At 42.1% G+C, this 14,361-nt stretch overlaps 1 pseudogene across 1 annotated transcript; it reads left to right on the forward strand.

The window, feature by feature from the left end:
- Nucleotides 1-2,281: 2,281 nt before the first annotated feature.
- On the forward strand, nucleotides 2,282-12,179 carry LOC123137020 (serine/threonine protein phosphatase 2A 55 kDa regulatory subunit B beta isoform-like; annotated as a pseudogene). Its single transcript, XR_006467639.1, has 14 exons — nucleotides 2,282-2,631; nucleotides 4,525-4,628; nucleotides 4,707-4,802; nucleotides 5,277-5,396; nucleotides 6,513-6,713; nucleotides 6,891-6,982; nucleotides 8,647-8,765; nucleotides 9,551-9,674; nucleotides 9,832-9,955; nucleotides 10,491-10,559; nucleotides 10,645-10,736; nucleotides 10,832-10,909; nucleotides 11,290-11,357; nucleotides 11,447-12,179. The product of XR_006467639.1 is annotated as a serine/threonine protein phosphatase 2A 55 kDa regulatory subunit B beta isoform-like (transcript).
- Nucleotides 12,180-14,361: the final 2,182 nt, after the last annotated feature.

Below are 14,361 nucleotides of genomic sequence, written 5' to 3' on the forward strand. Positions count from 1 at the left end.
TGGTCCACAATCCACACACATGATTCCACGAAGACTAAAACATGTGATATACTTGGCACACATGATTAGTCCCCTATACGTATATTGTCATCAACATGAAAATATGATTAGTGGCATGATTGCACTTTCATTAACCCTCTATATACTGCTCCATGGCCCCCCTCCTCCTCACAAACAACAAAACCAGTCTCATTAGACCGCTTTAAGTTTGTGTGCAGAGAAGACATGGCTCATTCATGGGATGAGAGGCAAACCTCTTCCTAGGAGGAGGAGGACCATGGATTTGAAGGCCACGATTCACCTCGTGGCTCGAAGAGGGAGAGGGCACGTCACATTGAGAGCGGCGATTCTCCATCAAAGGAGGAACCAGATGAGATGACCTTCGAAGATGAAGAGGAGGAGGAAGAAGAGGCGAACACAACACTGGAAGCGATGCCCATCGAACCGGTAAAACTTATTAGCACCGGTGATCACCTCCACTTTGTCAAGAACACTCCAACCACTGTGGCTAGTTGTGGCTTTCGCTGCTGCACTATCCATGATCCGTTGGAGGATTCACAATAGGAGAAGCCCAAGGCACACAAGAAAGTTCATCGTGGGAGCTAGCATTATCGTCAGCCCCCGAGGAAGAAGTTTCTTCCCTGAGGAAGAAGTTTCTTGCGGATCCCAACTACGCCCTGATCCTCATCCACGCTCGATCCAAGATCACATCCGCCAATTGAGAAACATGCTAATAGTTAAAAAAATTCAACGTGACCTTTGTTTTTTCTCATTTCGAGGGGTCACCATCCTTTGTTTTCACCTAACATAGTGTTGGATTTAAAATAAACCCGACATAAATTTTAGTGTCCTTAATTGTTTTGGTGATAGCCACCAAAATACATAAGGGGCTCTAGAAGCACCTTTTACTTATGCCAATATAAATAGCAGGTAGGATCGTGACACCTATTTGGCAACGCCCTTTGACTTGTATTCAGGCACTTAACGCCTTACATGTGAAACAAGCGCGACACACCAGCTAGCGCAAAATGGTCAAACTTGCGCTAGCACCATCAAGAAGCCACCTTTGTCACAGCCGCCATGCTTGCGCACCAAGCCACATGACAGCGTTTGGAGTCACCACTACGCCTCGACCGTCGGGGACTGCCCGATAGTCCCTAGAGTGTGGAACTATTTAGCAGCCATTTGCAACGATCAAGACATGACACTGTAGCTCATTGTGTGGAGCGGCCACCGGCGGCCTCACGCGCCACGCTTTGCTCGATGAACGGAGGTAGTGAAGCTAGAATTAAGGAGAGAAAGATAAGCCATGGGCATCTTTTTTTTTCTTTTGCGTAGTAATATGTGTCTCATTAATAGAATAAAGATTCACTTACAAGCCATGTAAACATCGACATCACATGACCGAAAAGATAGGACAATCCTATGCAAAAACCAGCGTTTGTCTCTCTTCACTAAGAAAGAGAAGACATATCACCTCTCCACTCGAGCTCGACGCGGCTCCATCGCTGATGAGCAGCTTTACGGACCTCCAAAATAGTTTGTCTGAAGCAAAACCATTGCCGTTGAAAGAATCAGACCGGGAAAACGGTCCTTGGACACGCCATCGAACTTCAAAACTGACACCCCCGCACGACTACGACATTGGAGGAGGAAACCCAAACTGTCAGCCTCCAACCACAAACCCAACACAAGATGCACCATCTTCCAGTTGTCACTTGCGTAGACAACCGTCTGCGTACTCCTGGATGACAAAACCTTCCTGCTCCACCATGACGTCGGAGACCACGCCGTAGCAACGGGGACAAAGTAGAAGGAGAGACACACCTTATGAAGTCGCCGCCTCCGCCTCGCCGACACCATCCATGAACCCTAACGATGCCGATCTAAATGATCGACAAACACACGATGCCATCAACTCTGAGACGCCACCACGAAGGGCACCGCTGATGTGAGAGTGAAGTTGAGGCAGATTTATTCGTCCGGGCGCCGCTCCCACAACCCCAACGGCACATCACGACCTATAAATCCAAACTCTAACTGCAAAACGAAGGAATGGGGTCCTCCTCCCTCTTGCCGCCGGAGCAGCAGTCGGGAAAGGGGGCCAACGCCCTCGCTGGTGGAGAAGGCAATCAAGGAGATTGCCTCCTAGCCGCCCGGCTCCCGGCGGCGGGCCAGGGTAGGAAAACGAATCTAAGCCATGGGCATAGACTTATAGTGTTTTCATGTAACGAGGAAAACCGGACGGCAAATTCGTACATTTTGGGGGACCAAACGCGAAATGCCTCCTCCCCGCAGACAGGAAAAGCAGAAAAGCGCGAGCAATACAGGGGCGCAGGGGCCGCCTGGAACTCGCTCTCCACATCATTTGGCTGCAGCACCTCACCTCGTCTCTACCCCTCGATCTCCGTCGCCGTCTTCCCCCATTCTCCCAGGACCGACCATCCTCCCCCTCCCGATCTACCCCGCCGACGCCGCCGAGATCCTCGTTCCATGGTGTCGTGACGGCGTCGGCGCTCATGGACCCCAAGTCCCCCGACGACCGCCCGGAGGCGGCGGCGTCACAGCCGCTAGAGTGGCGGTTCGCGCAGGTCTTCGGCGAGCGCGGTGCCGGCGAGGACGTGCAGGAAGGTAAGGCGGCCGCAGCTCCCGTGCTTTTGCTACTCGTGTCGCGCCTCGCGAGATCTACCCAGTTTCGCTGGTGGGGGTTTGACGCCGCCGCGACCCCTGAAGGCCGCGCATTTCACTCAAGGGATGCGGGGATCTCCTAGATTCGGGCGGTGGCGCCCTTTGCGAATCGAGGCGGAGGCTTCGCCGTGATTTGGGTTCCAAGCGCTTGGTTCCTGGCGTTGTACTTCTTGCATCGTGTTTCTCGGCGATCTAGTACGGTTCGTGGCTAAATGTCCAACAATTTATTACGGGCGGTCGGGTGCTTAGCTAAACCTCGTCACGTGCGGGAATCAGTCAGTTCATGCAGTAGGCCTTGCTGCTTGGATGTGCCTCTCGTAGGATTGATTCTTGTCACAGGGAGGCTTTGGACGTGGTAGCTGGTAATGTTGTTAGGCATCGTTGCCTCCATGCCGGTGAGTCGTGTTGACGGTAGGAAACTAAGAATGCTCAGCATGGCATGTGGGTGGCGTGTTCAAAGTCCAAAACTTTTTGTGTGATGAACTGATGACATATGGGGATCGTGGGTGCGCTATTGTTTTCTAGGCCTTGGGATGGCTGGACAATAAATTTACGAGCTTTGGCAGATGAACTGGGCACAAACGATGTGTACTGGGTGCTTCTGAGCTGTAAGTGAGTGTGGTGTCCTTTTGCGACTAAGCCATACCATAATATCTTCAGCATTTGGCATCGGGGGTATGCAGGGTTCATAAGCACATCTAGTTTGTACAGCATAAAGAATGTTACAGCTTCTACCTTTTTATGCCTTTTGCGGAACGGCGATGTATACCTTTTTATGCTTTTGTAACATATCATACATAGGCCCTATGTTGCCATTTGTAGGGTTGTTAAAAATTGACCATAGTGGTATCCTAAATTGTACCTATATTTTCAAGATATAGACATGACACACAATTTCAGTCTTTGACATGCATTCCGTTGAGGTCAATGTTGCAGTCTGTTCAGTTCAGTTTGGTACATCTTGCTCTAATTTTAGCCATAGTTTTCTATGAGCAGCCTTACATCACTATCAGAACCTAAGGCCGCGCTTGGTTCGTCGTTTCTCCACCGAATTCATTTTACACCTGTAACCACTTCCATCCGTATTAAACTGGGTACCCGTAAAAACCGGACGGAAAGAAAATGTGCGTGGAAGGTGTGTATTATTTTTCCAGGTGGAGGCACAAAACGGCCCGTTTTTTCTGGATCTAAACAACCAGCCAAGCGGGTGTTTCCGAGAAGCACGCATTCATTTTCCGCCTGGATGTTTTACACCCGTAATCATCCATGAAACGATGAACCAAGCGTGGCCCAAGGATCTGTAGACAACCCATTTGTACGTAATATGATGCAGTTCTGATATTCTGGTTAATTGTTACCAAAACAAACTCTCGCTCCACTTTTCAACGAATTGCTACCACAAAACTAGAAGTCCTACAGAATCCAGCCCTGTTGATTTAACCCAGTTACCTGGTACATGTTTAACATGTTTCCAATACCTGCTATTAAGGAGCTCTTTTTGTAGAATACACTCCAATTCTTTGCAGTGATGGAGAAATTGATCACTTGCCAAAAGATAACCAAGCATAATTTTTTCCCAGCAGCATCCATGATGTTTGGTTCCTTTATAGGAATGTTCCAAACACATAAACTTGTTTGAATGCTTAGTCCTAGATTTACTATCTGTGTATAGAGTTAACATACAATTGGTAATTCATCTCTTCAATCTGAATTGTCTGATACGTGTGGTTCCATTCATTTTACTTGACGGTTGTGTCAATTGACTTTAATATGATTTTCTTTGTTTACTGTAGTCTGCCAAGTCATATTTATATTTTACTAAATTTGTTGTTTCAGTTGACATCATCTCTGCAATCGAGTTTGATAAATCTGGTGATCATCTTGCCACTGGAGATAGAGGTGGACGTGTAGTTTTGTTTGAAAGAACTGATGCCAGGGTTGTAAGTACCACACCATCCAAGTGTTGTTGCTTTCTTGCTTAAATCTATTGTGCCCATAAAATAAAGCTATATATGCAGAATGCCAGTCGGACAGAGCTTGAGAGACAAGATTATTTGGTGCCCAGGCATCCTGAGTTCCGCTATAAAACTGAATTTCAGAGTCATGAACCTGAGGTATGCTACTTTGGGTCCTTGTCCGTAAATTACCATATTCTATATATCTCCAGCATCTTAGGTCCCATGCAGTTTGGAGTTTTTTTTACAAGGAAATATCCAATCTGACTGCATGTTTTCATTTTGTGTTAATCTCTGGAGATCTTATGCTCCAGAGAGACTGGAGTTAAAAGTTTGTGACAGAACTTGGATGAAATCATACCATGTCTGCGTAATGTGTTTCCCCCACTTTGTACGGTAGACATAGGAAATTGTCATCATACACATTTAGAATGTGTGCAATCCTTTTATGTCTTGATGACCAATACACATTTTGTAAAGTATTTCTTAGTTTTAGTTGCAGGATAAGCTTGCCAGCAGAAAAGCAACATAAATCATTTATACTGCTATTGCATGTTATCTTCTAAATGAAACTATTGCTTAGTAATATCCTTGCAATGTGATTTTTCCTGATCTTATATGTAATGTATGTAGTTTGATTACCTAAAGAGTTTGGAAATAGAGGAGAAAATCAACAAGATCAAGTGGGGCCAAACAGCCAACAATGCACTCTTTATCTTGTCTACAAATGACAAAACAATCAAGTACTGGAAGGTATGTATAAATCAAGTACTGATCATCAGAAGCTTGCTCGATTTATTTCTTCTGGTCATGAGATTTTTCCTTCACTAGTGTTTCTTTAGCCATGTCATGCTTGGAAGATGTATCCATTGCTTAATGTACTCCCTCCGTCCCATAATATAAGATGTTATTACATCGAATATGTGAGTATATTGGATGTAATAAAATGTTTTATATTATGGGACGGAGGGAGTACCAAATACTGTTGGGCACCTTAGGGTGGATTTACAGTAAGTCTATTTTTTCCATTTATGCTGGCTCGTTTGATCAAGATAAATATTGTTTTGTACTTATGATGGTTTACAAATACAAATGAAGTATTCAATTTCTTCGTTACATTGTTAATAATTCTCAATCCCATCGCTTGCCTTTTTGTATAGAGAGTTCATTGGTACTTGTCGAACTAGTAACCGTGTACATGCAATGCACGTTAATATTAGGCAATGTTTTTTCTGAGTGGATATTAGGCAATATATTAATTGCCTCGGACACTAATATCGGCAAGATCTTAATTGTACGTTGATATTAGGTACTCCCTCCGTTCCTAAATATAAGACCTTTTAGAGATTTCACTATAGACTACATACAGAGCAAAATGAGTGAATCTATACTCTAAAATATGTCTATATACATCCGTATGTAGTTTGTAGTATAGAATCTCTAAAAGGTCTTATATTTAGGAGCCGAGGGAGTAGTATATAATCAATTAGTTGATGCTGATGTTCATATTAAGTATACTATTAATCAGGGGAGGGTGCTAAACACATTTAGTGCTAAACACCAGGTCAACATAGACCATTGGATAGACGTGGTTGACCGTGTGAGATATGTTGGATCTCTGCAACTCACTCCTTTTATATTGGTATAGATGTATGGGCAATCAATGTGAAATGCATTACTGCTTTGTTATATCTGCAGCTGCAAGACAAGAAACTGAATACAATTGAAGTATTCAATTTCTTCTTTACAATGTTAATAATTGTCAATACCATTGCTTGCTTTTTAATGTAAAAAATTCATTTGCACTTGCCAAATACAAGGGCAGTCTGTGTGATATTGGTGCCTTACTGCTTTGTCATATATCTGCAGGTGCTAGACAAAAAAGTGAAACGAATTTCAGTAATGAATTTGGATACTTCCCAGGGTGCAGACAATGGGACAACTTCTAGTTCGAGTACCAGTAGCTCTAGAGGTCTTCCTAATGGAGGATCCTCAGAAAAGTCATACAATTGTGCAAACAACGATCTGCCATTCCCTCCTGGGGGATATGCATCATTGCGTTTGCCTGTGGTAGTTGTACTTAACCCACTTTATCCAACATCTGTAGTTCTGTACATTCATCAGTAATGCATGCATTTAAAATAAGCACAGTATCTTTTTTCATGATAAGACACTTGTAAGCTTTCTGGAAATTGTATGTAAGTTGCAATTAACAAGTCTGATAAGTTTCATTTACTTCGTTTGCAGGTTACAGGCCAAGAGTTAAACCCTGTTGCTAGATGCCGGCGTGTATATGCACACGCCCATGATTACCATATCAATTCCATTTCAAATAATAGGTTAGCTTCCTGTTGAGTTATACTCCCTCTGGAAGTAGATATCTGGTCAAATTGTAAGATTTTGTAATCTGTGTACTTGTTTTACTTGCTCTTGACTTTACATTGCTTACATATCCCATTCACTTGGTCTTATTATTTTGTTACCCTTGCTATTTTCTGTCTCTTTTCTCTGTTTAATGTGGAAACTACTCCCACCGTATTTCTCATATTCTTACCCAATTTAGAAAGCTGCCTAAGCTTTCTCTGTGTTATCGAGCGAGAGTTTATTGTTCTCATGACTATTGTGTACACACAAATTATACTTTTTCATGGTGCTTTAACCTTGCTTTATCATTTTTTCTTATGAGCTGACCACCTGCCTCTTAGTATTGTTGCACAGTTTCATTTCATAGATGTTCACCATGTTGTGCTTTAGTTTTCCTTCTGAAATTCTGGCTAGTATATTGTGTCATGTTTTTTCTTCATCTCCATGTCCTCTATGGGTTGTTCTGTCATCTTACAAAGTAATCCATACTTGGCCATTAGGGCATGACTATTGATGCCTGGGTCGCTTGTTATTTTTACATTATTTACATCATGTAGGTAATGTTGTCGCATACTAGGCCTAGGGAGAGGCTCTCACCCCTGGAGGCAAGATATAACTATTCTTCTAATTCTTGCTCGCTTTATTCCTTGTAGGGCTTCCTCTTTTTGTAGAGGCCTAACAATCTAATCTAAGTAACAAATCATGGATATTATCTCTAATTGGCTTACGGCCCAAGCTAAAAGACATATTCCTAATTTAAAGATAAATTTCCGAACTGAGAGATCATGGGGACCCTTTCTCTAACTTGGTGCTCGGCAGGCCATGTACGACGTACATAACAAATGTACACTCTGTCTTGTTGTCAAATATTAGTTTAACAGAGCAGCAGAAGCAAGATATAAGTTATGTTTTGCCTAAGAGATCACTATTTAACCTTTCTGTTTCGTGCATTTCTTGAGAAATTGTGATATGGGCTACTACCTCCATCCTGGTTCATTGGCCCCCTTTGTAATTTGTGTCAAATTTTGACCAAAGATATAACTAACAAAATGTTAATGCATGTCAACAAAAATTATATCGTTGGATTCGTATTTGAACATAGTTTTCAGTGATATAATTTTTGGTGACATGCATGAACATTTTGGTAGTTGAATCTATGGTCAAAATTTGACATGAAATACGTAGTAAAAGGTTATCATGATTTAACCCTAAGAAACATGCCATGTGTATAGCATATAAACTTGTCCTGTGGCAACACTGGCCATCACTTTGGGTAATGTGTACTATCTGGCATGTAATCCAGAAGTCTGAGAAGTTGATACTGCTAGATATATGATATATAAGCTGTTTATACCTGTTTGTATTACTCCTTATTATGAAGGGTTTCCTTCAGATGTGCCATGTGCATGTACTCTATGTATTGGTCTAGAGTCTACAGACACAACCAAAGGATGTTCATATGGTAAATTAATGTTATGGTTAACAGGGGGCCACTATATTAAATTCCATTTGTCCTTTGGATGACTTGATATGATTGGCTTTCTGCAACTAATATATTTATATGCCTCGGCTGATTTATGAATGACACAATGCACGTGCATTATGCTGATATCTTGTTCTCATGTTGTTTTGCTTCAAGTGATGGCGAGACATTCATATCAGCAGATGATCTGCGAATTAATCTGTGGAATTTGGAAATCAACAGCCAGAGCTTTAACATTGTCGATGTGAAGCCTGCAAACATGGAGGATCTAACTGGTAAGCTTGCCAGTCCAATAAAAACTATTTGGTTAATTTATATGTTAAGCGTGCAGTGTTATCTAACTGGTGGACGAAATATAGTTCTCTATTAGCAGGGTAAGATGCGTAAACATAAACATGATCAGGTAATTTTACCTTTTGTTTAAATCATAGACCTTTGCAAGCGTTGCCGCGCTGCAGGAGTTATCTTCTATGCAGGGCCTCCAAGTTTTCTTCGTAGTCCCTTTTCTTTTCCGAAAAGATAAATCATCTGTATAGCCTATTGTTGGAACTTGGATCAACAAGCATGCATCAGTATATACCAATTAGATCTTTGAGTGGGGTCAAAATTTCTCTGATGGATTGTGGATAAGGAAGATGGGATGAAAGGCAATTCCTATACTTTCACCTACCAAATTCTTGATGATTTGTCACTCTGTAGCTATGTTGGCATCCTAGCTAGCAATTCCTTGTGATTAATAGTCTGCAGCTTTCATGTGATTTCTAGAAATACAGATTCATAGTAGTTCTTGCTGTATAGGAAACCATAAGTAAATAAAAAACAAAGTAGTCTGCATCAGCTGTTGCTGCTCAGATACAAAGCTATCTTATCTTGAATTTGTGATTTCACAATATTTTCTCTTAGTTCATAGTGCAATACCTGTGGTCTTTGTTGTTAATTTTAAATGACCGTATGTGATTATTTTTTAATGTCTGATATGATTCCTGTCACGTCAGTTATTTACTCCTCTTCCTTTTCCCTGTGGTAATATGCATCACTTGTTATATCTGTGAAATTTCAGAGGTGATTACATGTGCGGAGTTCCATCCAACTCACTGTAATACACTAGCCTATAGTAGCTCAAAGGGCGCTATCAGGCTTATTGACCTGCGGCAATCAGCACTGTGTGACAACCATTCTAAGCTGTTAGTAATCACCCCTTGCACTTCCTGATGTAACAGTTATCCTTGTTTAGAGGGCAGTTCTCAATAGAGTTTGAAGGATTACAAACATTTCAAGTTCAATTATTCAATTAAACTTTGCACAAACTATCTTCTAATTCACTGGTACCATCTTGTACAGATTTGAGGAGCATGAAGCACCTGGATCCAAATCCTTTTTTACGGAGATAATTGCATCCGTTTCAGATATAAAGTTTGCAAGGGATGGACAGCATATTCTTAGTCGTGATTATATGACTCTCAAGGTTTGTAACTGATCTATCTATGATCTACTCATTTAGTCTTTCTGGCCTTTTGCTCTCTTGTGTAAATTGAATGGAAAAGTTGTCTGAAGAAATGAAACTATTGATTTGATACTAATATCTTGTCGACGACTCGACGTGTTCATCTTGCACTGGTCTTTGAGGCATACTGCTTTCATTTTTTATGTTATGGATAAGCTGCATTAAATTGATGGTTGTCTGCATCAACTATTATTCCGTTTCTAAGTTCCTTTAAAATACAGGGTTAGAACATTTTCTTTGGACTTTGCAGAAGTGAACTATAGCTTATTGTAAATTTTGATTTTCACTCTGACTGGCTAGTAACATGGAAATCTGAAATCTTCTTGGTAAGTTTTGTATGTCATGCTGTTGATTCCAACATTTCTGCATGATATATTGAAGTAAATGAGTATTGGAATTTCTGGGTTGTGGATCCTTTTGTTTTCAGTTTGCTTTCTTAGATAAAAAGTGATTTGCTGCTTGTATCTTTAGTTCAATATCCTTTGTCTTTCTTCAGTTATGGGATCTCAGCATGGATTCAGGCCCAGTAGCAACTTTCCAAGTTCATGAACATTTAAGGCCTAAGGTGAATTTTTTCATCCGAATGATAGCAAAGTAGCAACGCCAAGACCTTTTATGTTCTAATGCTGTGTTGATCTCATCTGTTGTAGCTTTGCGATCTTTATGAAAACGATTCAATCTTTGACAAATTTGAATGTTGTTTGAGTGGGGATGGTCATCGTCTTGCTACTGGCTCTTACAGGTATTATCATTATGAGCTATAAAAGGTGTTAGCCATTGTTGAATTTGTAACTCATGTATGCTAACTTGTACTCTTCTTGTTGTGGTCTATTGTAGTAATTTATTTCGTGTTTTTGGTTGTACTCCTGGAAATACTGAGGCAACCACTTTAGAAGCAAGCAGAAACCCTATGAGGTATGCCATATCTTCTGATTTTTTTTATGTTTATATTGTTATGAATGAGTTATACTCTACTTGGACATGGGCTAGTCCAATTTGTGCATAATTCATAAGCACCTTGCATCCGACATAATTTTATGCTTCACTTAGTTCAATAATATGCCACTGCCTATTCTCCTGCTATTCTGGAGCTACCTAGATTTCTTCTATATGTTTAATTTATGATTCGTATGCCAAGTTGGTGGGATTACCAAATACTCGACATAGGTGAACAGTGACCAATTAGTAGTAGGTATAGACACAAGAATGTTGACCGACCCACACTCCTAACATAAATTATGTTTTCTAAACCTGGCTAATTATTTCTTGGTTTGTTGGGATTGAAAACCGTATAGGCGTCAGGTTGCTAATCCAACAAGGCCTACAAGAACGCTGACCTCTTTGACTCGTGCTGTGAGGAGAGGTAAGTGTCTCTTGTATCATAGATGTGATTATTTCTGTCACATAGGTAGAGTAGATTGACCTACTTCTCCTTGTGCAAATGTTGCACAGGGGGTGAAAATGCAGGAGCCGATGGCAATGGGAATTCTAATGACTTCTCAACAAAGTTACTCCATCTTGCGTGGCACCCAACTGAGAATTCCATTGCGTGTGCTGCTGGAAATAGCTTGTACATGTATTGTGCATAGGGAATGTGCTAGAGAAGATTCACTGTTTTTGGTTTGTTCAACGTGAAAGCTTGGGCCTTGCACATGCAACCAGGAAAATGGTCGTCAATTCCGTGATTGGGGGTCGAAAGAGGCGGTTGGCACCCACGAGATCAACTCCAAGCATAGCAGACTATTTCCTTGTGATTCTTTAGTAAATGTGAAACACAAATTCTAATCGCACCAAAGTTTTTGGGTCCCAAGATATGATTGTAGCTGCATGTGTAGCCAAAACACCAGCAGTTGGAGGACAAAGCAGAAGATAGCAAGGCTGATTCTAATTTCACTTGGTCACAGGAAATATGTGCTTACGGTGGACGCAAGAAATTTGCTTGTCTTGAAATGTAATGTAATGCCGCGTAGCCAGGGTTAACCATCTGCTGTCACCAACGGTGAAACATGTGTGGACATAAAAAGTATTGACTTGTAGTTCTCCCCCCTTGTTCTATTTGTTGGTGGTCCAGACTTGCAATAAGTTTGCAACTCGTGCTGCATGTGATGGGCTGTGACCTAAGTTGTATATGCTACATTTTGCCATGCAAAACTCACAACTAATGATATGAATTCTTGAGTATTCATGTCTGTCTTGTATGCATTTTTGCAATCCTCTTGAGATTATGCATCAATTATATATATTACAGTGTAACGCCAGAAGAATATTTGATGCATGATTTGGGGATTTTAGTGGTGGTGTTCAACTGGATGCGCTTGGCGATGTTGAGCCAAATGGGCGTATCGATGCCGCTGGTCCAGCCGAGTGATCCTTTGCTATTTTGGAACGGAGGGAGTATCTGCGTACGGGTTGGTTTGTCAGGCCCCAATTGAGATGCAAGCGAATATCTAGAGCGATTTGGGGCAAAAAGGGGATCGTAGATCCAGAAGTTTATATTTCTACTAAAAGATATATGTTTATGGAGTATTACTTCTGCTCGAAGGCAAGAATTTACAGAATAAACGATACCCTCTCTCAGCCACAGCCAGGTTTCTTTATAGGCTAAGGGGACAGCTACTGCAGCGACAACGGAAAGAAACGGTACAGCTGTAAAGACGATCGGACGGTCCTTGTAAAGCCTATCCTTACTGAGTGATGATGGCCATCCGATTGGCTCGAAGTGTTACTTGCCGGATGGCTACAGTTAACTGAACTTGATCTTCTTTATAGGCTAAGGGGACAGCTACTGCAGCGACAACGAAAAGAAACGGTACAGCTGTAAAGACGATCGGACGGTCCTGGTAAAGCCTATCCTTGCTGAGTGATGATGGCCGTCCGATTGGCTTGAAGCGTTACTTGCCGGATGGCTACAGTTAACTGAACTTGATCGTAAGTGGCTGATACCTGACATTGCCCCCCTCTGAGAACCGGCGTGTCCTCACGGCGTAACCTCCCTGTTCTTCCATGCTTGTTGATGAGGACATCAATACCATTGTTACAGCCACAGCCCCTGCTGCTATACATACTGGACCAATTACTAGAGCTCGCGCACGTCAACTAAATTACCAGGTACTTACGTTTCTTGGTAATGATTCTAATGTTCATGAGAATATGATGCTGCCTAAATTGGATACATTTGTTTTGCTTACCAATGAAGGGCCTAGCTTGGAGAAGGATGAACATTGGAGCAAGAGAAAGCATGGAGATGATGGCATGCGCGAGGGGAACAAGAACGGAGTTACGAGTGATGATTTCAGGTCTTTGAAGCCACCATAACGAGTGCATGAAGCCTTGGACGAAATATACAAGATGCCACTTCATAAATTTCGTCCAGAGGCTATTATAGGTGCTGCGTCACCTTTTTATTGGGCCAGGCCCATGTAATTTCGAAATACATTAGTATAGGCTATTTTTAGAGTCTGTATGTGTGGGGAAACAAGAGATAGGGTTGATTTCGGACCCCTCCACCAAGGGCCACGAAATTCCCCCTCTCTTCCTCCATATATACAGCCCTTAGGGCACCGTTTAGACTTTGGGTTTTGTTTAGATTAAAGTTCGCCATAGCTGCAACTTCGCGTACTTCGTTTGTGTTCAATGACCAGACAAAGGCGTCACAGAACCCCACCTTGATCAATAAAGCTTTCATCTTATATTCGCAATATCCAGATTGCAATCTCAGTTTCTTGCTTGTACTTCGTTTGCTCGCAGGAAACAGACCCTCGTGGTCAGGTTGATCGTGCTCCGGCATGGTCAATAACCTCTCGGAGTTGGTTTAGCGATTGCTAAGGCGCGACGTCCTCGCACGTTCGTAGTCGGATCGTCAAAGTCGACTTCCACCAAAGCGATATCCATCATCTCATCGAAAGACGGGACACCTTAGCCCATATCACTTGTGTAGTTTCCTTGAAGAATGCTGGGAAGGCATGCTTTATGAACTCTGCATCTTCCCATGTAGCATCTTCAAGTGCCAAATTTTCCCACTGGATGAGCCATTGTACTACGGGTAAATTGTGGCGAGGGATTTGTCTGACTTCCAGGACGAGTGTTGGTTCTGTTTTGATCGTACCATCTTCATTGACCATAGGGAGATGTGGACTGGGAATTGACCGCGCGCCAATGTGTTTCTTCAACTGGCTAACATGAAACATAGGGTGTATCTTAATTGTGGTAGGAAATTGGAGTTTGTATGCAGACTTACCAATCCTTTGCACCACTGAAAAGGGGCCATAGTACTTGTTCTGGAGTTTTAAGGCTCATCTAAATCCAAAAGCTGCAAGCCTGTAAGGTGCCATTTTCAAATACACCAGATCACCCTCTTGAAACTGTCT

Source organism: Triticum aestivum, chromosome 6B (genome assembly GCF_018294505.1).
Source record: "Triticum aestivum cultivar Chinese Spring chromosome 6B, IWGSC CS RefSeq v2.1, whole genome shotgun sequence".
Taxonomy (NCBI): Eukaryota; Viridiplantae; Streptophyta; class Magnoliopsida; order Poales; family Poaceae; genus Triticum; species Triticum aestivum.